This window comes from Antechinus flavipes, chromosome 2 (genome assembly GCF_016432865.1).
Source record: "Antechinus flavipes isolate AdamAnt ecotype Samford, QLD, Australia chromosome 2, AdamAnt_v2, whole genome shotgun sequence".
Lineage (NCBI taxonomy): Eukaryota > Metazoa > Chordata > Mammalia > Dasyuromorphia > Dasyuridae > Antechinus > Antechinus flavipes.
This window is the reverse complement of record NC_067399.1, coordinates 489,391,952-489,414,952: the sequence shown is the minus strand read 5'-3', so window position 1 is coordinate 489,414,952 and position 23,001 is coordinate 489,391,952. Positions and strand designations below refer to the sequence as shown.

At 34.0% G+C, this 23,001-nt stretch overlaps 1 protein-coding gene across 10 annotated transcripts in view; it reads right to left on the bottom strand.

Annotated features, from left to right (window-relative positions):
* The window catches only part of CHD9 (chromodomain helicase DNA binding protein 9), a 251,575-nt gene that overhangs the window by 187,232 nt on the left and 41,342 nt on the right, over positions 1-23,001 (bottom strand). For 9 of the 10 annotated variants that reach the window (XM_051979833.1, XM_051979832.1, XM_051979838.1 and 6 more), the window contains exon 2: positions 5,059-5,148. The gene's annotated coding sequence lies outside the window, so the exon portion shown is untranslated. Of the gene's footprint in view, positions 1-5,058; positions 9,168-23,001 lie in introns of those variants that run through there. The other variant, XM_051979834.1, reaches the window with a different exon arrangement.

Genomic DNA, 23,001 nt, shown 5'->3' with positions numbered 1-23,001 from the left:
AAGGGAAAATAAAAAACAGGAAAAAAACAATAAGCTAACAAACAATAATCACAACAAAAGGTAAAAATACTATGCTTCGATCCACATTCAATCTCCATACTTCTTTTCTCTGGATGCAGATGCCAGTTTCCATCACCAAGTCCTTAAATGCCTTAAACCAACAAATTGTTGAAAAGAGCCAAGTCCATCAAGTTAATCAAGACACAATTCTTGTTACTGTGTACAATATTCTCTTGGTTCTGTTCACTTCACTCAGCATCAGTTCTTGTCTTTCCAGACTTTTCTGAAATCAGCCTGTTCATCATGCTGCAATGTACTTATAAAAATGACCTGCACACAAGAAGCAAAATATATTTATCTGAGAAATATACAATAGGAAAAGATGTGTCAATCATAAATAACAAATATACAATGCATAGACTACACTAACATCCCAAATAAGTTTTTTTTTTAAAGCATGGCCAAAAACATAGATGAATTGTGACTGCAAGGATGGAAGAATAATCCTTGCCATTATCATTACAGAATACAGTCAAATATTGGATGATGTTTCCTAGTTTGGAGCAGATTAGAATAAGCAAATTAGAATAAGCAAATTAGAAGAAGGAGGAGAGGAAATTACAGATAAAATAGCAGCAAAAAGTGACAAGACAATTTTTTTTTCTACTTAAAAGTAAATACCAGAACTGAAATACACAGCAATCTGAGGGCAAACAGGACTACATTTCTCAATAAACCTTGAATAAATCACTCTAAAAGCAAAACTTAACTGTTATTAGTTATAATGGTTCTAAACCATTAAAAAGATCATAGAACTGGAAGGGATCTTAAAGACTAATTAATCTAATCTATTCATTTTCAGGAGATAACTAAGTGGTACAATGGATAGAGTACTTTGCTTGGGGTCTTCCTGACTCAAGTTACTATGTGTTCCTAGATTTGTTACTTTGCCCTATTTGTCTCAGTTCCCTCATCTGTAAAATTAGTTGAAGAAGCAAACAGCAAACTACTATTGTTTTTTTTTTTTGGTTAAGAAAACCCCAACCAGGGCCGCAAAGAGTCAGACATGAGTGAAAAAAAACACAACAAAAAAGGATCAAAGAAGTTCAACAATTTGTTAAAATCATGAGTAATTCAAAGCATGTACTAGTAGTACTCACTGTATGAGACAACAGGGAAATATTCCCTTCCAAATGATTTTTATTCTAGATGATTTAAATTTTTCAAATGTTGTTGCCAGAAGTTGCTTAAGCTTCAGTTAGCTAGAAAATTCACTTAGGTATAATTCCTCCAAAATGTAGCATCACAGAATTTCTTTTGCATTCCCTTCCTTTTTCCTCCACCATCAAGCAACCACTAATATGTTTAGTCAATCACAGATTCTCCAAAAAACACTTATCAACTCATACAATTATCTACTTATACTTCAATGGATCTGTGATTTCATTCATACAAATACTCTCTTGGGACACATCCTAGAATCTTTAGCTTCTTATCCTATGCAATTCTTATCCAAACCTTCCCATAAATACTCCATTGAAATATGGTAGAAGTCTTCTTCTAGATCTTTTAGTCTAGTATAGGACTTAGGATTATCCATCGGCTATCATTTGATTTTTACGTTATGATGAACCAACTTCCTTTCCTGATAATATATTTCTTACATATAATTTATTTATTCATTCATTTGAAAAGCATTATTACACATCTATTACATGCCAGGTACCATGCCAAGCTCTGGGAATACAAGGACAAAAAAAAGAATATCTGCCCTCAAGGAGCTTACATTAGATTGAACAGAAACAATATACACCAAAAAGCAAAAAATATATTCTGAGTAAAGCAATATAAATTCTGGAGGAAGTAGGACACTAGTAAACGGTGAAGATGAAGATAAGTTTACAATAAGAGGTGACAAATGAGCTAAGCTTTGAAATAAGCTAAAAATTCAAAGAGACAGAAATACATTCCAAGTTTGGAGGACAACTTGTACAAAAACTGGGTAAGAAGAAAAAGAAGTAGACCAATTTGGCTGGAACATATATGGAGAGCAATATACAAAAAGCCTGAAAAGCAGATTGTAACTGGACTATGAGAGGCTTCCTCAGACAGAGGAATTTCTATTTTATCCTAAAAGCAAGGGGGAGCTACTGGAGATCCCTTAATAAGGGAGGGGAGGGAGTATCCTGATCATATCTGTACATTAGTAATATAAATTTGGCAACAGAATGAAAGATAGAGTGAAGAAAGAACCAAAATAATGACAAGAATTAGGAAACAACTGCAATAGTCCAAGCAAGAGATAATTAGGGCCTGAACTAAGTTACTGGCATATGAATGGAAAAGGGCATTTGTGAGAGCACTGCCTTGCCGGTGCTGCCATGCATCTGGCCTGATTGGTCCAGTTCACTCCCAAAGCATACCTTATATTAATCCCAGTGAAGGATTATGGAGATCTAAGGGATAAAGGAAAGGAAAGAGTTGAGGACTTCCTCCAAAGTTGTCAATATATGTGACTAGAAGGACGGTAGAGTATTCAAAAATAGGAAAGTTAAGAAGAGGAATGGTCTGGGATTATACTTTCAACATGCTGAGTTTGAGATGCTTAGGTTGAATGCCCAGTTGAAGCAGTTGGTAATGAGAGCCTGAAACCTATTTCTTCTCTTTGGAAATATATAGCAGCCTACTTGTACTATCATACATCTTTCTGTTACAACAAATGGTTTTAAGGGACACTGATACATTGTTGGTGGAATTGTGAACACATCCAACCATTCTGGAGAGCAATTTGGAACTATGCTCAAAAAGTTATCAAACTGTGCATACCCTTTGATCCAAGCAGTGTTTCTACTGGGCTTATACCCCAAAGAGGTACTAAAGAAGGAAAAGGGACGTGTATATGCCAAAATATTTGTGGCAGCCCTGTTTGTAGTGGCTAGAAGCTGGAAAATGAATGGATGCCCATCAACTGGAGAGTAAATTGTGGTATATAAATGTTATGGAATATTACTGTTCTGTAAGGAATGACCAGTGAGATGAATACAGAGAGGACTGGCGAGACTTACATGAACTGATGCTAAGTGAAATGAGCAGAACCAGGAGATCATTATATACCTCAACAACAATACTGTTTGAGGATGTATTCTGATGGAAGTGGATCTCTTCGATAAAGAGAGCTAATTCAGTTTCAACTGATCAAGGATGGACAGAAGCAGCTACACCCAAAGAAAGAACACTGAGAAATGAATATAAACTGCTTGAATTTTTGTTTTTCTTCCCAGGTTATTTATACCTTCTAAATCCAATTCTCCCTGTGCAACAAGAAAACTGTTTGGTTCTGCACACATATATTGTAACTAGGATATACTGTAACCTATTCAACATGTAAAGGACTGCTTGCCATCTGGGGGAGGGGGTGGAGGGAGGGAGGGGAAAAATCGGAACAGAAGTGAGTGCAAGGGATAATGCTGTAAAAAATTACCCTGGCATGGGTTCTCTTGATAAAAAGTTATTAAAACAACAACAACAACAACAATAAATGGTTTTATCTAACACAAAGGTTAAAAATTAAAAAAAAAATCTCCAGGATTTAAATGAAAAAAATTTTTCAGATAATTGCTACTACATAAAATAAGGAGATTTTCCCATCAAATTAACTATTAAAGAGAAAATTAACATAATTCATTATGTATTTTTAAAAGGCACGGAGGCAGCTAGATAGAACAGTAGATTGGACCTTAGCCCTGGAATTGGGAGGACCTGAGTTCAAATTCAGCCTCCGACACTTAACACTTAGTAGCTGTGTGACCCTGTCACTTAACCCCAACTACCTTGCCAATAAAATAAAATAAAATGCAAATTCTCTCAACATAGCATAAGAATTAGAACTTAAAACTTCAGACTGCCAATTTTTATACTGAGAACATTAGGTTAATTTTCCAATTTGCACAAAAAGGTATAATCTGTTTTGCAATCACTTGAAATCTATATTAATATTTTCCTTTAACTATAATTAAAAAATGAAAACTCTAGCATTCCTTAAAATACAAAGACATGGAATATTTATTCAGTACAAGAAGATTTTAATTTTATTATTATTCCTTAAAATGGGTTTTGCTTAGAAAGTTTATGAAAACTTTACTTTACTTGTTAAATATGACTTTAAACAGAAGACTAAAGTAAATCTTAATATGGTACTTAGCCCTAAAAGTTTACACCACAATCAATAAAGATGCTAAAAACATTTATATCCTAAGGAAGGAAAGAACTAATATAGAAACTTTTGCTACTAAGGCTAAGGGTATGATAAACAAAATTACGTATATACCATTCAAATGTTTACGTTTATATTTTAAAATATATAAATTACAAATGAAAATTTTAAAGCAAATATTTTTGTAACATTGATTTAGTCATCATAAAAGTGACTAACACCCTGTTACTTCTCCATCTCAACAAGGAAGATATGAAGTTCCAAATATTACTGGAAACCAAATGCTTCTTTCACTTATCAAATGCAATTGTTCAGTTTTTTTTTTTGGTGTTAGGAGGTGATCCTGGATTCTTCATGACTATACCAATAAAGTATAAGTTTTGTCAGGTTCTGAAAAACAAGAAAGACTTCAAATAATCATCTCCACATTGGACAATGTTATCTGTTGTCCAAGGACCAACCTAGGTAAATGTGTGGAGAGGCTCTCCACTAACTTCACTTCCATGATGAATTTTCCAGGCAAAGTATCTCTTACCTACAAAGTGGTATATATTTGTGGTTAGGAGTTCCCCCACCAACAAAACTATGGATTCCTGAAGAAAATGCAGAATTTACTTTAGAAAAGTAGGCTCAAAACTAGGCATCTAAAGTAAATGCTTGAATTGTTTAACTGATTTGTTTTATGCATTTTTGGAACCTTTGATACTCTTAAAAAGAACACAATCTGAAAGGCAGAATATCGTCAACTCTTTAAATAGTGATTTAAAAAATTCATAACTGAAAGACCCTATGTTAACAATGTATTTTATAGATTCATGTAAACTCTCAAATAATAATATCCTTACCAATGAATATAGAACAGACACTGTCACAAATGGTTAAGAAACTCTGGGACATGTTTATTTGCATCCAAGAAATCCATCATCATTAGAAGCCTGAAAGAAAAAATGCATAAATATAATCACAAGTCTTCTCAAAACTGTTTTGTGAAAAATTAAGTATACTTCACATTATGCATTAAGATAACTTTTTAAGATATATAATTTTTAAAAATCTTATGTACAGATTTAGATAACTGATATAGAAGCATTTATGCACTAAGATAACTTTAAAAAATATTATGCAGATTTTCTTAACTGTGCATATATACCTAATGTCAGGGGTACAAAAGAACCTATTCAGGTTTTTTAAAACCAACTTCTTTATTCCCTACAGCACAACCACAGCACATTTCTTACACACTTTTTCATCCTCACTATGGCCTTTATTTCCCCAACCTCTCAGATATTTCTCATGCTGCATCATCCCTGCTTCAGCTAAACTCTTCTTCCATCTCTAAACTTTTTGATAAACTCAGCTTTATATCCACTTTTAAAGATTGTGTTTAGGCTCTTTTTGATCCTGGATTTCAAGTAGTCTAGTGATTCTTAAATTATTTCTAGTTTCTAAGTCAGTTTTGGGTTGTTTTTTTTTTTTTTTTTTTGCTATTATCAACTTTTGTTTTCTTTATCATTTTCTATATAGTCCTAATTTTCAGGGAGTATGTTAGCTGAGTAAAGCATTGCACAGTGAAGATGCACAGGACCTAAAGTCAGGAAGACAAGTTCAAATTCAGCTTTAGATACTCATCCTGGAAAAATTACTTAATCTTCATTTGTCTCAATTTCCTTATCTGTAAAATGTGGTTAATACCCACTTCTCAAGATTATTGTGAGAATCAAAGAAGATAATAAATGTAAAGTACTTTGGCATAGTGCCTGGCACATAGTAGACACAAATAAACGTTTGTTTCCAATCTTTTTCATAACAATATTCTAACACTTTCATATACTATTAACTTATTTAGCCATTCCCCAAATGATTGGCACCCCTCAATTTAATTTCTTGTCGAACCAAAAATAGTAGCCATACACTGCTATACATTCTTATAGTTTGCCTTGATCTAATCCCTTTCTTAATTTGTCCTCTCTCTTATCATTCCTTGTTTTTCTTCCTGAATCCACATTGAGTGAATGTATTTCTATATCCAACTGTGTTGTGTGAATTCTCTCCTCCTCCTTTTCCTCTTTGTATAGAATCCTACTGCGCTTTAGTTATGAAATACATTTTCTAAGTTTTCTTCACCTCACTCCAGTGTATTACTTTTACCCACCTTTCCATTCTTCCAAAGTCATCAAAACACAATCAAACCATTTTCAAGCTCTCTTTGTCTAATTAGACTGCCTCACTGACCCCTGATGATAAGAGTATGAAAAGACATATGTCTAGAATGTTTAACCTTGTTAGTTCCTGTGTAGCCATGCATTCATGTTTACCCTTTTATGCTTCTCTTGACTTTTATATTTGCACTTTATAGTTTCTATGCAACTCCAGTCTTTTCATCAGGAATGCTTGGAAGACTTCTATTTCATTAAAGATCCATTTTCCCCTGTGATCATGTTTCATGGGTACGTTAATCATAACTTTCTGGAATGCTGTATTCCAAGCTCTGTTCCCTTGCTAAAATATGTATGATTCTGACTACAGAGTTCCCCAATACTCTATTTTCTTCTCATTTATTTGGAAGCTATTTCCTATGACCTAGAAGTTTTGGATTTTGGCTACAATGTTCTTGAGTTTTCATTTGGGAGATTTTTCTCAGGAGATAATGAAGGAATTCTATTTTCATAGTATTGTGAGAGCACTGTAGTTCAAAAGAAATCTAAATAGGCCTAGGTCATATGATTCCTCATACTTTTTCATCCTCACTATGACTTTCGTTTCCCCAACCTCTCAGATATTTCTCATGCTATATCTTTCCTGCTTTAGCTATACTCTTCTCCCATTTCTATCTTAACTTTTTGATAAACTCAGCTTTATATCCACTTTTAAAGATTTGTGTTTAGGCTCTTTTGGGTCCTGGATTTCAAGTAGTCTAGTGATTCTTAAATTATCTCTAGTTTCTAAGTCAGTTTTAGGTTTTTTGGTTTTGTTTTCTGCTATTATCAACTTTTGTTTTCTTCATTTTCTATATAGTCCTCTCTAATTTTCAGGGAGTACATTAGTTGAGTAAAGCACTGTACATTTTGTACTAAACTGTTAATTCTCTTTCTAATTCTTTATTCCATAGCTCTCATGCACACACACCCCTTCATTTTTGCCTGTAGCACTCTCATTTCATTTATAATATGTTTATTTAATTCTCTAACTTTTCCCTCTTCTAGAAATTCCAGTAGAACTTAAGCTGTGTTTTTGAGATTTTGTTTGGCGATATTTCATAATCATTTTCTTCTTCTGACATTGTCTCTTGAGCATGCTTGTCACTATAATAGCTCCTTATTGGGGGATTTTTTTTTGTTGGTTTGATCATACTTCCAACTCAATTTTCAATTTTAAACTTGATGCTGGGGCCAGACTCTGAGCATTTCTGAAAGATATGCCCAAAAACTTCTTGTTCATCTTGGATCTTTTGCTACTTTCTGGGTTACTGAGTTCTGTGTTCTTTTAAGATCCAAGAGACACCTCAGAATGGAGACTTCCGAGCTTTCAGCACCCTCACAAGCAGTCTAATTGGAAAAGTCTAATCACTGCCTTTCTCTTCTAACTTCTGCAAGTTTCTGACCTGGATTTCAGTCTGAGCAACATGCCCATGAGCTTGTCTTGGTTGGAATGACAGTAGGCTGTTGCAGAATTTAGCCACTATAAGCCTTCTAAGAATGATTTGTAGACTCATGGAAACAGAACTGAAGGCTCACTCTTGTTATACAACTCCTCCCCTGGTTGTTTTCCTGCAGGTTCCAGACTGGGATAGGGGCTGGAATTTGAGAACCTCCACCACTCTTAAGGTCAAGTCACATAGCTACTGGTAATTTTTAAACTTGCTTTCTCAATATACAGACTAGGGTTCATGATTATTTTCTATCCTGTAACACCATCCCTAGTTGTAGATCCCTCCTCAGTGTACTCTGGATCTGTAGCCTAAACTGGCTAATAAGTAGCAGAACTTCTAGCTGATACCAATTCCTACATCTTACCCAAGCTTAAGCCCTTTTATGTCAAATCCAGTACCTCTTCTTACTCTGGTGCATAACATTTGCTTGCAAAAGAAAACTCCATGTGGCCATTCCTGGCTAGACTCTCTCCCCAATGTACAAAAAACTTTTGTTTCCCTTTGATGATCTGGGTTAAAAAATGACTGATTTTTTTCTTGGATCTCCAAATCAAACCTTAGTCTGGTACATTTTTTAGATCCATGTGAAGGATTTGTAGAATACAGTTCAATTGTATTTCCTGCTATTCAGTCAACCGGGCTGGCTCTAACCTAATACCCTTCTTTAATCTTACCAACATCCATAAGAGATATACTTTTGCATTCAACAAATTCTGAAATTTCTTCATTTGATGATAATCTTTTATCATTCATTTTCACTCTAGGTCTTATGATCCTTAACACTTTTTCATCCTCACTATTACTTTCATTTCACAAACCTCTTAGATATGCTGTATTACTCCTGCTTTAGCTATACTTTCTTCCCATCTCTCTTAACTTTTTGATAAACTCAACTTTATATCCACTTTTAAATCCTTTTCCCCCTTGTCTATTGCTAATAGTGTTCATCAATCATGTTCCTTAATTATTACCATCATCTGCCTCCTTGAGTCAAATTCAAATGATATATAACTGAATTGAAATAAATGACAAAAGCCATGCTTATTGGGTCCACTAAAATGATTATTTAATCTCAACTGGATTTTTACTGCAACAAGACAATAATTCTACTCCTCACTAATAGATTTGTGATCCTACTCTCTGCAATAGATATGCCAAATCCTTTCTTCTTATCTCCATATGTCTATTCTCCTTTTCAAATAAAATTTTTATAAAAATAATCAATATAAGGATTTCTTTGGTAACTCTAGTAAGGAACTTTTAATCACCAAGCATTTAGGTGCCTACAAAGTACCAGACACTTGCTACACCTGGGATGGGGGGTGGGGGGTGGGAGACAGACAGGCATAAACAGAATGGGATTTCTGACACCAGAAAGAGTGACTACATTGATAAGATCACAGATCCACTTAGGAAATGACTAATGCAAAGAACTGAAAAAACACAAAGTGATGCAGAATAAATAAAGTAAAAACAAGAGAACAATACTCAGTGGCTACAATAAAGTATATGATAATCTAATGAACTGTAATAAACAAACTCAGCTGTAGAGTGTGGGTAGGGAATCTCTTAACTTCTCCTCTTAGAAAAGGGGGTAAGTCTTCAAGATGAAGAATCAATATAAAAAGTCAGAAGCCATGGCTATGTCAGGTATCTTTAAATGTTTGACGTTTTGTTTTATTTTTGATTACAAAGAAAGGAGGCACTAGCTAAAGGAAAAATAACTAGGGTACAAAAATAAAGCAAAAATAAAATTTAAGTTTGAAATTATTATAGTACATCTAGACTTAACAGAAATTTAAAAAGAAATATTTCATCTTCAGATAAAGTCTCCACCTCCTAGAATGGACTCTTTCAAGATTACAGGGTGATCAAAGAATTAGATTTAAATTTTTTTTATTATTTAGTACTGACCTTTTAACAAGGCCTTTCATGCAATACAAGTTGAACAAGTAAAGAGTCTCTACTCCTCATCCTTGATCCCTTATATAGATTTCATTTCCAACTCTGCCTTTCAGTCTTCAATTTGTTATCCATCCCCCAAGAATACAAATGCATATTAGCCCCATTATTACAGCTTGAGCTTCATACAACAATCTTACACCACATGGCAACAGAAAGATATCCAGTTTCCCTACCCATATTCATATTTGCAACATAACTGGAAAGATATCTTGTTTAATTATAAATTCTCATTCAAATATCTATTTTTTTGTCATGAATTCTATGATCTACTAGAATATTGGTTTATTATCTAGTATTTTAAATTCTGCTTATTAAGACTAGCTATCTACTTGATATGGATCTGCTTTTAAGATCTAAATATAAATGCCTCAAACTTTCATCCTTTACATCTGTATTCTCAGCATCTTGCACAGTGCATGGCATACAGTAGGCATTTAATAAAAGCTTGGTGATTTGTTTGAATGTGGAATAAAACGTGTTCTCTATTAATGAGGGAAAATTCATTTATATATTCTGGAATGGAATGCCTTCTATTTTCTAAATGTCACACACTTTTTTTTTTTATTATAGCTTTTTATTTACAAGTTATATGCATGGGTAATTTTACAGCATTGACAATTGCCAAACCTTTTGTTACAATTTTTCCCCTCCTTCCCCCCACTCCCTCCCCTAGATGGCAGGATGACCAATACATGTTAAATATATTAAAGTATAAATTAAATACAAAATAAGTATTCATGTCCAAATCATTATTTTGCTGTACAAAAAGAATCGCACTCTGGAATATTGTACAATTAGCCTGTGAAGGAAATAAAAAATGCAGGCAGGTAAAAATATAGGGATTGAGAATTCAGTGTAATGGTTCTTAGTCATCTCCCAGAGTTCTTTCATTGGGTATAGCTGGTTCAGTTCATTACTGTTCCATTGGAACTGATTTGGTTCATCTCATTGCTGAAGATGACCAGGTCCTCAGAGTTGATCATCATATAGTATTGTTGTTGAAGTAAATAATGATCTACTGGTCCTGCTCATTTCACTCAGCATCAGTTCATGTAAGTCTCTCCAGGCCTTTCTAAAATCATCCTGTTGGTCATTTCTTACCGAACAATAATATTCCATAATATTCATATACCACAATTTATTCAGCCATTCTCCAATTAATGGGCATCCACTCAGTTTCTAGTTTCTGCCCACTACAAAGAGGGCTGCCACAAACATTCGTGCACATATAGGTCCCTTTCCCTTCTTTAAGATCTCTTTGGGATATAAGCCCAATAGTAACACTGCTGGATCAAAGGATATGCACAGTTTGACAACTTTTTGAACATAGTTTCAAATTGCTCTCCAGAATGGCTGGATATATTCACAATTCCACCAACAATGTATTAATGTCCCTGTTTTCTTTTCTTTTTTTTTTTATATTTTATTTTATTTTATAATAACTTTATATTGACAGAACCCATGCCAGGGTACTTTTTTACAACATTATCCCTTGCACTCGCTTCTGTTCCGATTTTCCCCCTCCCTCCCTCCACCCCCTCCCCTAGATGGCAAGCAGTCCTATACATGTTAGATATGTTGCAGTATATCCTAGATACAATATATGTTTGCAGAACCGAACAGTTCTCTTGTTGTACAAGGAGAATTGGATTCAGAAGGTAAAAATAACCCGGGAAGAAAAACAAAAATTCAAATAGTTCACATTCGTTTCCCAGTGTTCTTTCTTTGGATGTAGCTGCTTCTGTCCATCATTTATCAATTGAAACTGAGTTAGGTCTCTTTGTCAAAGAAATCCACTTCCATCAGAATACATCCTCATACAATATCGTTGTCGAAGTGTATAATGATCTCCTGGTTCTGCTCATTTCACTTAGCATCAGTTCATGTAAGTCTCTCCAAGCCTCTCTGTATTCATCCTGCTGGTCATGTCTTAATGTCCCTGTTTTCCCACATCCCCTCCAACATTCCTCATTATCTTTTCCTGTCATTCTAGCCAGTCTAGCAGGTGTGTAGTGGTATCTCAGGGTTGTTTTAATTTGCATTTCTCTGATTAATAATGACTTGGAGCATATTTTCATATGGCTATAAATAGTTTTAATTTCTTCGTCTGAGAATTGTCTGTTCATATCCTTTGATCATTTATCAATTGGAGAATGGCTTGATTTCTTATAAATTACAGTCACTTCTCTATATATTTTGGAAGTGAGGCCTTTCAGAATCTTTGACTGTAAAAATGTTTTCCCAATTTATTGCTTCCCTTCTAATCTTGTCTGCATTAGTTTTGTTTGTACAAAAATTTTTCAATTTGATATAATCAAAATTTTCTATTTTGTGATCAGTAATGATCTCTAGTTCTTCTTTGTTCATAAATTCCTTCCTCTTCCACAGATCTGAGAGGTAAACTATCCTGTGCTCCTCTAATTTATTTATAATCTCATTCTTTATGCCTAGGTCATGTCACATACTTTTCAATGAATTTTATCCTCAAACTGGAAGTATGGTTTGCTTTCACTACTGTCTTAAAAAAAAAAAAGTACGTGGAAACCCCAGTTTGGATAGTCTGTAGAAAGCAGCTTAGTTTTAGTTACAAATCTTTTTTTTTTTTTTTTCTTTTTTCTTTTTTTTTTTTTAACTGAGGCAATTGGGGTTAAGTGACTTGCCCAGGATCACACAACTAGAAGTGTTAAGTGTTTGAGACCAGATAAGAACTCAGGTCCTCCTGACTTCAGGGCTGGCACTCCATCCACTGTGCTACCTAGCTGCTCCTTGGTTACAAATCTTAAATTTTAACCTAGAGCTTTTTTTCCCTAACAAAAAATTTTTACTTAATGGTTATTCTTAAACATTAAAGAATATTACAAAAAGTTTTCTCACAATGTTCAAAAACAGACATTTTCACTACTGAATATATTTAATAAATGTCATTTCCTCTCTACAAGGTAATGTCCCAAGCTAGCCAAGAGATGTTGGACTAGTCTAGTAACTTGCCTGAGACACAGCTTTCTCATTTGCATAATAAAATGGGAGTTCCAAATCTCAAAATTCTATTCAAAACAAATTACCCAAGAAAGAAAAGGACCAAGATCTCCTATATGATGACAAAAGTTGAACAACTATGTTAAAAGTGGCATCAAACGTCTGGAAGGTCACTAAATTTAAATTTTTTATTAAATTCTTTTGAAGAAAGGTGCTGTGTTAATTCAAAGTAGTAGTGCCATCATAATTCCACTTATTTCAGTTTATTCTGGCTTTCAAGAATTATGATAATATGGATATTAACCAAAATTATGATGTGCCAATGGAATCAAAATTTTCTAGTCAGCCAAGAATATACCATTCTGAATGAATGGCAATTGATAATGAAACTATAAGTTGCCAAGATAGTCCATTATTATTCAAAATGAAGAACCATCATTACAGCCAGGATGGTTCATTATGATATAGGTTTTAAGATCATCTACCAAATACCCACACACTTAGCTCCTCTACATATTGGGAAGAAAGAGGGGGGGAAAGGGAAGGGAGACATATTTCTGTTTAATTGAATAGCTTTATTAACAAATTCTACTGTTTTTATCACATTTTTTATACTCTTTTTCACATATTGTTCAAAAATACTGGTCTTCTCAAGGCCACATATCATGTCTTCTACTTACTGTGACTTGCCATATAGTATCTAGCAGTACAGTTAAGTATAGGGCAAACACTTAAAAAGGTATCCTTATGAAATGACTATTATGTATCAAGAGTTTTGTCTTACTATGTTTTAAAGTAGACATTTCTAAAACATCCAACTTATATTTGTAGGTAATAGTATCATTATCTTATTACCAATAATAATTTATTACCTTTGTTTTCATGATATTTAACTATCCCTCCCTCTACTTTTTAGAGACATCAAGAAGATTAAAATGGCCTCAAAAACAAACAGAAAAGTTGATGCAAATGCAACCTGTGGAATTTCTTCTGAAAAATCTTATGTTAGGAGTTAATATGTTACTCTCATTTTAGAGCCTAATTCTTACAAGTTTACTTTTGAAACAGGGGTATGATTTTACTAATATTCTTGATGAGAAAACTCCTCCCAATGCAGAGAAGTAATTATTCATAAATAATATTATTTAGGCAAAATCTTGCTTTCCTAGTTATTGACAGCTTTGCAAACTATGGCCTTAATTTCATTCATCTCCTTTTGTACAGCTTGCCAAATAAGAAAGGTTTTTACATTTTAAAAAGCAATAAAACCATTCAGGCTCTAAAAAACAAGCAGAAGGTCTGATCTTAAAGTTTTGCTGACCTTCGATCTATGGCATACTTTGTATAAAACTACAATATTTCTGTACATTCCTTGTTAACATTCTCCTCTGTTGGCAACTTAGTCTTTTTACCTGCTTTGTTGACATTCACATTAAATTTACTATTGCTTTGCATCTCACTGGAGAAACTCTTTAATCAATTTACCTCATCCCAGCTCCAAAAAACCTTGAGAATGGACAGTTCAATTTCAGCTGATGCTGAAATAAAACTAAGAAATACTTAGCAGTGTTTCAAGCAAGATGCAGGAAAAAGTATGAATTATAAACTACATATATCTTCAGTTCTTCCTCCTGAGTCAAATCTTCATTTTTATGTTATTTTATTTTATTATATTATTTGGTTATGTATACCAAATAATATAAGTTTATATTACATTATTTTAAATTAATAGAAGTCATATTTCTCTAGATCGCAGAGTCATGTGCAAAATAAGGAGATTAACTAGATAATCCAAGGTCTTTTCTATCCTGAAATTTATATTATTCTCATTAGACTTGCTCATATTCAAATATAACTATAAAATATAACCCAAAGCCGAATGAAAACCCATGGCATAATAAAAATTAAGTAAATTTGGAGTCAAAATATCTGACAGGTCAAATACTACTTACTACCCACTTCACCTTGGGCAAGGCACTTAACATTTTCTAAACCTTAGTTTGTAAAATGAAGAAGTTGGAATAGATTAAGTTCCCCTTCTGTTCTAAATCTGTAATTCTGGAATTTCTTTTTGTATTTTCTAACCTTAAGGAATATCGACATTTAAGAATTTATAATATAGTCAAAGGTTCTGATAAAGGCCTCACTTCCGAAATATATAGAGAATTGACTCTAATTCTCCATTCTCCAATTGATAAATGGTCAAAGAATATGAATAGACAATTCTCAGATGATGAAATTGAAACTATTTCCACATATATGAAAGAGTACTCCAAATCACTATTGATCAGAGAAATGCAAATTAAGACAACTCTGAGATACCACTACACACCTGTCAGATTAGCTAGAATGACAGGGAAAGATAATGAGGAATGTTGGAGGGGATGTGGGAAAACAGGGACATTAATACATTGTTGGTGGAATTGTGAATATAGCCAGCCATTCTGGAGAGCAATCAGGAACTATGTTCAAAAAGTTATCAAAATGTGAATACCCTTTGATCCAGCAGTGTTACTATTGGGCTTATATCCCAAAGAGATCTTAAAGAAGGGAAAGGGACCTGTATGTGCAAGAATATTTGTGGCAACCCTCTTTGTAGTGGCCAAAAACTGGAAATTGAGTAGATGCCCATCAATTGGAGAATGGCTGAATAAATTGTGGTATTTGAATATTATGGAATATTATTGTTCGGTAAGAAATGACCAACAGGATGTGAATTTCAGAAAGGCCCGGAGAACTTACATGAACTCATGCTGAGTGAAATGAGCAGGGCCAGAAGATCATTATATACTTCAACAACAATACTATATGATGATCAACTCTGATGGACCTGGCCATCTTCAGCAATGAGATGAACTAAATCAGTTCCAATGGAGCAATAATGAACTGAACCAGCTACACCCAACGAAAGAACTCTGGGAGATGACTAAGAACCATTACATTGAATTCCCAATCCCTATATTTTTACCTGCCTGCATTTTTTATTTCCTTCACAGGTTAATTATTGTACAATATTTCAGAGTGAGATTCTTTTTATACAGCAAAATAACAGTTTGGTCATGTATACTTATAGTGTGTCTAATTTATACTTTAATATATTTAACATCTACTGCTCATCCTGCCATCTAGGGGAGGGGTTGGAGAGAAGGAAGGGAAAAATTGTAACAAAAGTTTTGGCAATTGCCAATGCTGTAAAATTACCCATGCATATAACTTGTAAATAAAAAGCTATTAAAAATTAAAATTAAAATTAAAAAAAGAAGAATTTGTAAAAAGGAGAAAGAGAAATGATTTAAAAAATGAAGGAAAACAAAAAGTGAAGTCAATATCACATAACCTAAGGAAGGACATGATTTTTTTTTAAGTTTGAAATGCTCCTTCAAGAATTTCAAGGGAATTAATGAAAAAAAAATCAAATGAAGGTGGCCTAGCTGTACCAGATCTAAAATTATATTATAAAGCAGCAGTTACTAAAACCATCTGGTATTGGCTAAGAAATAGACGAGTTGATCAATGGAATAGGTTAGGTTCAAAGGACAAAACAGCCAATAACTTTAATAATATAGTGTTTGACAAACCCAAAGACACCAGAAACTAGGCATTGACCCACACTTAACACCGTACACCAAAATAAGGTCAAAATGGGTTCATGACCTAGGCATAAAGAATGAGATTATAAATAAATTGGAAGAGCATAGGATAGTTTACCTCGCAGACCTGTGGAAGAGGGAGGAATTTATGACCAAAGAAGAACTAGAGATCACTATTGACCACAACATAGAAAATTTTGATTATATCAAATTGAAAAGTTTTTGTACAAACAAAACAAATGCAAACAAGATTAGAAGGGAAACAATAAACTGGGAAAACATTTTTACAATCAAAGGTTCTGATAAAGGCCTCATTTCCAAAATATATAGAGAATTGACTCTGAATCTATAAGAAATCAAACCATTCTCCAATTGATAAATGGTCAAAGGATATGAACAGACAATTCTCAGACAAAGAAATTGAAACTATTTATAGACATATGAAAATATGCTCCAAATCATTATTAATCAGAGAAATGCAAATTAAGACAACTCTGAGATACCACTACACACCTGTCAGATTGGCTAGAATGACACGGAAAGATAATGGGGAATGTTGGAGGGGATGTGGGAAAACAGGGACACTGATACATTGTTGGTGGAATTGTGAACACATCCAGCCATTCTGGAGAGCAATTTGGAACTGTGCTCAAAAAGTTATCAAACTGTGCATACCCTTTGATCCAGCAGTGTTTCTACTGGGCTTATACTCTAAAGAGATACTAAAGGGAAAGGGATCTGTATGTGCCAAAATGTTTGTGGCAGCCCTGTTTGTAGTGGCTAGAAGCTGGAAAATGAAAGGATGTCCATCAATTGGAGAATGGTTGAGTAAATTGTGGTATATGAACGTTATGGAATATTATTGTTCTGTAAGGAATGATCAGCAGGATGAATACAGAGAGGACTGACAAGACTTACATGAACTGATGCTGAGTGAAATGAGCAGAACCAGGAGATCATTATATACCTCAACAACAATACTGTTTGAGGATGTATTCTGATGGAAGTGGATCTCTTCGATAAAGAGAGCCTTAATTGATCAAAGATGGACAGAAGCAGCTACACCCAGAGAAAGAACACTGGGAAATGAATATAAACTGCTTGCATTTTTGTTTTTCTTCCCGGGTTATTTATACCTTCTGAATTCAATTCTCCCTGTGCAACAAGAAAACTGTTTGGTTATGCACACATATGTTGTATCTAGGATATATTGCAACCCATTCAACATGTAAAGGACTGCTTGCCATCTGGGGGAAGGGGTGGAGGGAGGGAGGGGAAAAATCGGAACAGAAGTGAATGCAAGGGATAATGCTGTAAAAAAAATTTTTTTTTTTTTTGGCATGCGTTCTATCAATAAAAAGTCATTAAAAAAAAGTTTGAAATGCTCCAAATATATCATGGATAATGGAAACAGAGATTTGATAATCAGGTCATTAATAATTTTGAAGCAAACTAATTTTGCAGAATGATAAAAATTTAAGACAAATGAGAAGGAGCAAAGGACTGAGTGGGTATAGAGGCTGTAAATATAGATTATTCAATTAAACATTTGAGAGACAAGATACCTATTATTAAGAGTGCTGAACATGGAATCAGAAAAAAACTCAGTCGATACTTCATCTCAAACCTATGTGGCCCTCGTCAAGACTCTTAACCTTTCCCACCCTCATCTATAAAATGGAGAAATCATTTTCCTTACAAGAATTAAGAAATGTGCTTTGTTATTATACTTATTATATATGCCAAAATACTAATACCACAAAAAAACCACAATGTGCTTTAAGAGTTCAAAAGAAGAAGAATTAAATGTCTGCTAAGGGGAATTACAGATTTCACGAAAGTAGTATCTGAACTGGGAAGGGGGAGGATGAATAGCATTTCAACAAGTTGAAAGGTGAACTGTAGGAGGGCAATTTAGACTGAATAATTTGAGTCAAGTTATAAAAACCAAAAAGACCAAGGACATACTCAGGAAGAGACTATCTTGGTTCAGCTGATTCACAGAGTATCCATAGTAGAACAGTAATAGATAAGAATAAAAAAGTTATGGGGAGATTTTCATGGCAGACTAAGTCTCAGCCTTAACTACAATACAGTAGGGAGTCATTGAAGGGTTTTGAGCTGAGAAATGACATATTCAAAGCTGTGCTTTAGGGAAATTAATTTGGCAATAACAATATATAGGACTGATTGGGGAGGGAAAAGGTTGGATAAAAGCTTAGTTGGAAAGTGGTTTCAATAGACCTAGTAAGAATTAGAGCTTGGCTAATGGTAAAACGGTGGGTATGAAAAGGAGTCAGATGCAAGAGACACTATCATAGGCCATCTGATGCCATAGCTATATTGACAGGTTATCAGGAGACTGAGAAGGCTAGGTTCCAAGCGTAGCAGACAAGGAAAACAAGTGTTTTTTCACACAAATGAACTAAGAGTAAGTAAAAAAGTATTAAATACTTAACTATGTGTTAAGCACTAAGGATACAAACAGAAAAGACAGTTTCTTATCTTAATGAGCCCATATCACATTCTAAAGGGGAGACACTATATAAGTTTTAGCAAAAAGTCAAATGTAAAGAATCAGGGAAATTTGGGTTCGGTGACAAAGGCAATGGCCTAGGTTGATTAAAATGTATCTGTTTCCGATGGTGAATTACTTGATGGTGTCAAATACTCTGGGTGGTAAGAATATTCTTTTCTGGGTCTTCAACAGCTCTATCTCCTGAGGAGGTAGCAATTGAAGCCTTTGAAGAGGTTGTTAGCAGTTTACATAACCACATACACTATTCCACTCTAGGACAGCCAGGCCTGCATTGAGCACAACCATTCCCAAAGCTATTGGTGCTAGACTGTTTTGGAGTCCAGAGAGAGTTAAGTTGTGGGATAGGGTATAGCAGTAAATTGACCCGTCTAGTTACATGGAACCTTTTATCCTCCCTCAGGATGCCAAGCTGCTTCAATTAGATTGGCTTGCTTGCCTCACTAGTGGCAGCTGGCGGTAGTGGTAGCAGAAATGCTAAGTGCCTTCTCCATACGATTCGCTCTTGTGGATGATTATTACCAGAGCCAGACTGGAAATATGACTGGTGTTCTGAAGGCATGGAAATATGACTGGTGTTCTGAAGGCACTGCTATTTTCTGGACTCTTAGTTTTACCTCTTTATTAGAATGAAGAGGTAAAAAAAATTCAAGAAAAATATCAAATTAAAGTTCGGATGTAAAGGATGATATTAAAAGCAAATTAGAAGAAGGGATAGTTTACCTATCAGACCTTTGGCGAAAGGAGGAACTGATGATCAGCAAAGAACTAAAGATTATTATGAAATGCAAAAGGGACAAATTTGATCACATTAAATTTAAAAGGTTTTACACAAACAAAACTAATGTAGTCAAGACTATAAAAGAAGCATAAAGCTGGAGATTTTATTTTTTATTTATATATATATATTTATATTATACTTTTATATATAAATATATATTTTTATAATCTATTTTTGATAAAGGCCTCATTTCTAAAATTGATAAAGAACTGAATCAAAATTACAAGAATAAAAGTTATTACTCAATTGATAAATGTCAAAGATTATGAATAATTTTCAGATGAAGAAATTAAAGCCATCTTTGGTCATATGGGGAAAAAATACTCTTCAATTTGGAACTATGCCCAAAGGACTATCAACTAACTATGCATACCCTTTGATCCAGCAGTGTCCCTATAGGGTCTGTATTCTAAAGAGACCATAAAAAGGGAAAAGGACCCATATTGCAAAAATGTTTGTAGCAGTCCTTTCTTTAGTGGTAAGGGCCTGGAAATTGAGTAGATGTCTACCAATTGGGAAATGGCTGAATAAGTTATGGTATATTAACGTTATAGAATATTATTGTTTTATAAGAAATGATCAGCCAGATGATTTCAGAAAGTCCTGGAGAGACTTACATGAACTGATCCTAAATGAAGTGAACAGAAGCAAGAGAATATTGTACACAACAACAACATTATATGATGATCAACTCTGATGGATTTGGCTCTTTTCAACAATGAAGTGATTCAGGCCAATTTCAATATACTTGTGATGGAGAGAGCCATCTGCATCCAGAGAGAAGATTATGGTGACTAAAAGTAGATCACAAAATAGTATTCTCAACTTTTATTGTTGTTTTTGTTTGCTTGTTTGTTTTTCCTCCCTCATTTTTTTTTCCTTTTTTTGATCCGATTTTTCTTGTGCAACATGATAAATGTTCAAATATATTTAGAAGAATTGTACATGTTTAGCCCATACTGGATTACTTGCTGTGTAGGGGAATGGGATGGGCAAAAAGGAGGGGAAAAAATGGAACACAAGGTTTTGCAAGTTGAAACTATCTTTCCATGTATTTTGAAAAATAAAAAGCTATTATAAATAATGCTACTTGAAATCACTACTGATTAGAAAAGTGCAAATTAAAACAACTCTGTGGTACCACCTCACACCTCTCAGATTGGTTAAGATAACAGGAAAAGTTAATGATAAATGTTGGAGGGGATTGTGAAAAACTGGAACACAAACTTGGAGAGCAATGTGGAACTATGCCCAAAAGGTTTTATATAACACTGGGTCTATTATCTCAAAGAAATCATAAAAGTGGGGAAAGGTAAGTGTCCTTGTTTCAAGTCATCTGGAGGTCCCCCAGAAAGTTAGCCTAGACATTACACACACGTGCAAAAATGTCTGTAGCAGCTCTTTTTATGGTAGCAAAGAATTGGAAAATGAGTAGATGCCCATCAACTGGGGAGTGGCTGAATAAGTTATGATATATGAATGTTATAGAATATTATTGTTCTATAAGAAATGACCAGCAGGATAATTTCAGAAAGGCCTGGAGAGACTTACACGAATTGCTGCTGAGTGAAATGAGTAGGACCAGGAAAGCATATACTTCAACAACAATACTATATGATGATCAATTCTGATGGACATCACCCTTTTCAACAATGAGATGAACCAAATCAGTTCCAATAGAGCAGTAATGAATTGAATTAGCTACACCCAGCGAAAGAACTCTGGGAAATGAGTATGAACCACTACATAGAATTCCCAATCCCACTATTTTTGTCCGCTGCATTTTTGATTTCCTTCATAGGTTAATTGTATATTATTTCAAAGTCCAATTCTTTTTGTACAGCAAAATAACTGTATGGAAAATTACCCACACATATATCTTGTAAATAAAAAGCTATTTTAAAAATGGGCAATGATTAACTGTCACAGACTTGGTTCTTCTCAGCATTTCAGTAGCTCAAGGCAATCCTAATAAACTTTGGATGGAAAACACCATCCACATCCAGAGAGAACAATGGAGACTGAATTAAATCAACACAGGGCATGTTCACTTTTTTTCTTCTGTTTTTTCACTCATGGTTTTTCCCTTTGTTCTGATTTCTCTCTCTCTTGACATTCATTTATAAGTAATTTTTTTAAATGTGTAACTGCGGAAATTAATTTTTTTAAGGGTAAAAAAATGGAACAAAGTTGTGATTTGATTCCAGGTCTTCCAATTCCAAATTTGGTGGTCTTTCTATATTACACTAAAGAGAGGTATAGGGGAAAATACAAAAACCAAGCATGAATTAGAACTCAGAACTGAAGATTCGGATTTAGAAGTCATAGAGATAATTGTTGAAGTTATGGAAAGTAAATGTGATAACCAAAAAAGAATAGAGAAAGGGAAGAGAGAGCCACCTAGGCAGAAACTTGAGGAATACTTACATTTCGGAGTTTCCATTAAAAAAAGGAGATAGAAAATTTATAAGAAATTGAAGGAAAACCAAGAATATAAATTATACCAAAGTCACATGAAATAAAAAGGGAGAAAATTTCAAGAAAAAGTTTCAAATGCTCCAAAATGACTTTGGAAACTGGGAATCGACATCTGACAATGAGGACATTAGTAATTTTTAAAAGTTTCTAAATAATAATTTTTAAAACTAATTTTGTAAAGTGGTAAAAATGCTAGACAAATTTACAGGAGTAAAAGGCTGAGTGAATGTGAAGGCAGTAAAAGTCGATTATTCATATTTAAGATTTCCAAAAGCCTTTTCAAATTCCAGAGTCCAAAGTCTGAGGAGTATTAGGGGTTTTCAAAAGAATTATGGGGATAAGGGAAACCTGAACATATTTATAGACAGAGGGGAAGATAGGGAGATTAAAAAATTAGCATATTAAAATTTTGTCCAGTGATAACCTCTTCGTGGTAGGTAGGAGTCAACGTTCATGTAAAAAGGATTTACAGTGAAGATTTAGTTTCTAAGGAACAGCAATTTATAGGTAGTACAATTAAAAACCTTATAGGGTAAGGCACAAATTGCATGCTACAATATAGGTGTTACAAGTGAAGGCCCAAAGTTTCATGGAAAAAGTAAAGATGGCTCAGTTTACAAACATGGAAGGGGAGGAACAAAATTTTCAACTTTTGCAACCTAATTGTTCCCTGCCTTCCTTTACTTCATTGATATCCATTTCCATTACACAGGTAATAAATACTTCACAATCCATTATCATAAAGTACTGATTTTCTACCAAGATTCTGATTTCAATCCTACTCTGATTTACAATCTTCCTCTCATCTTCTTC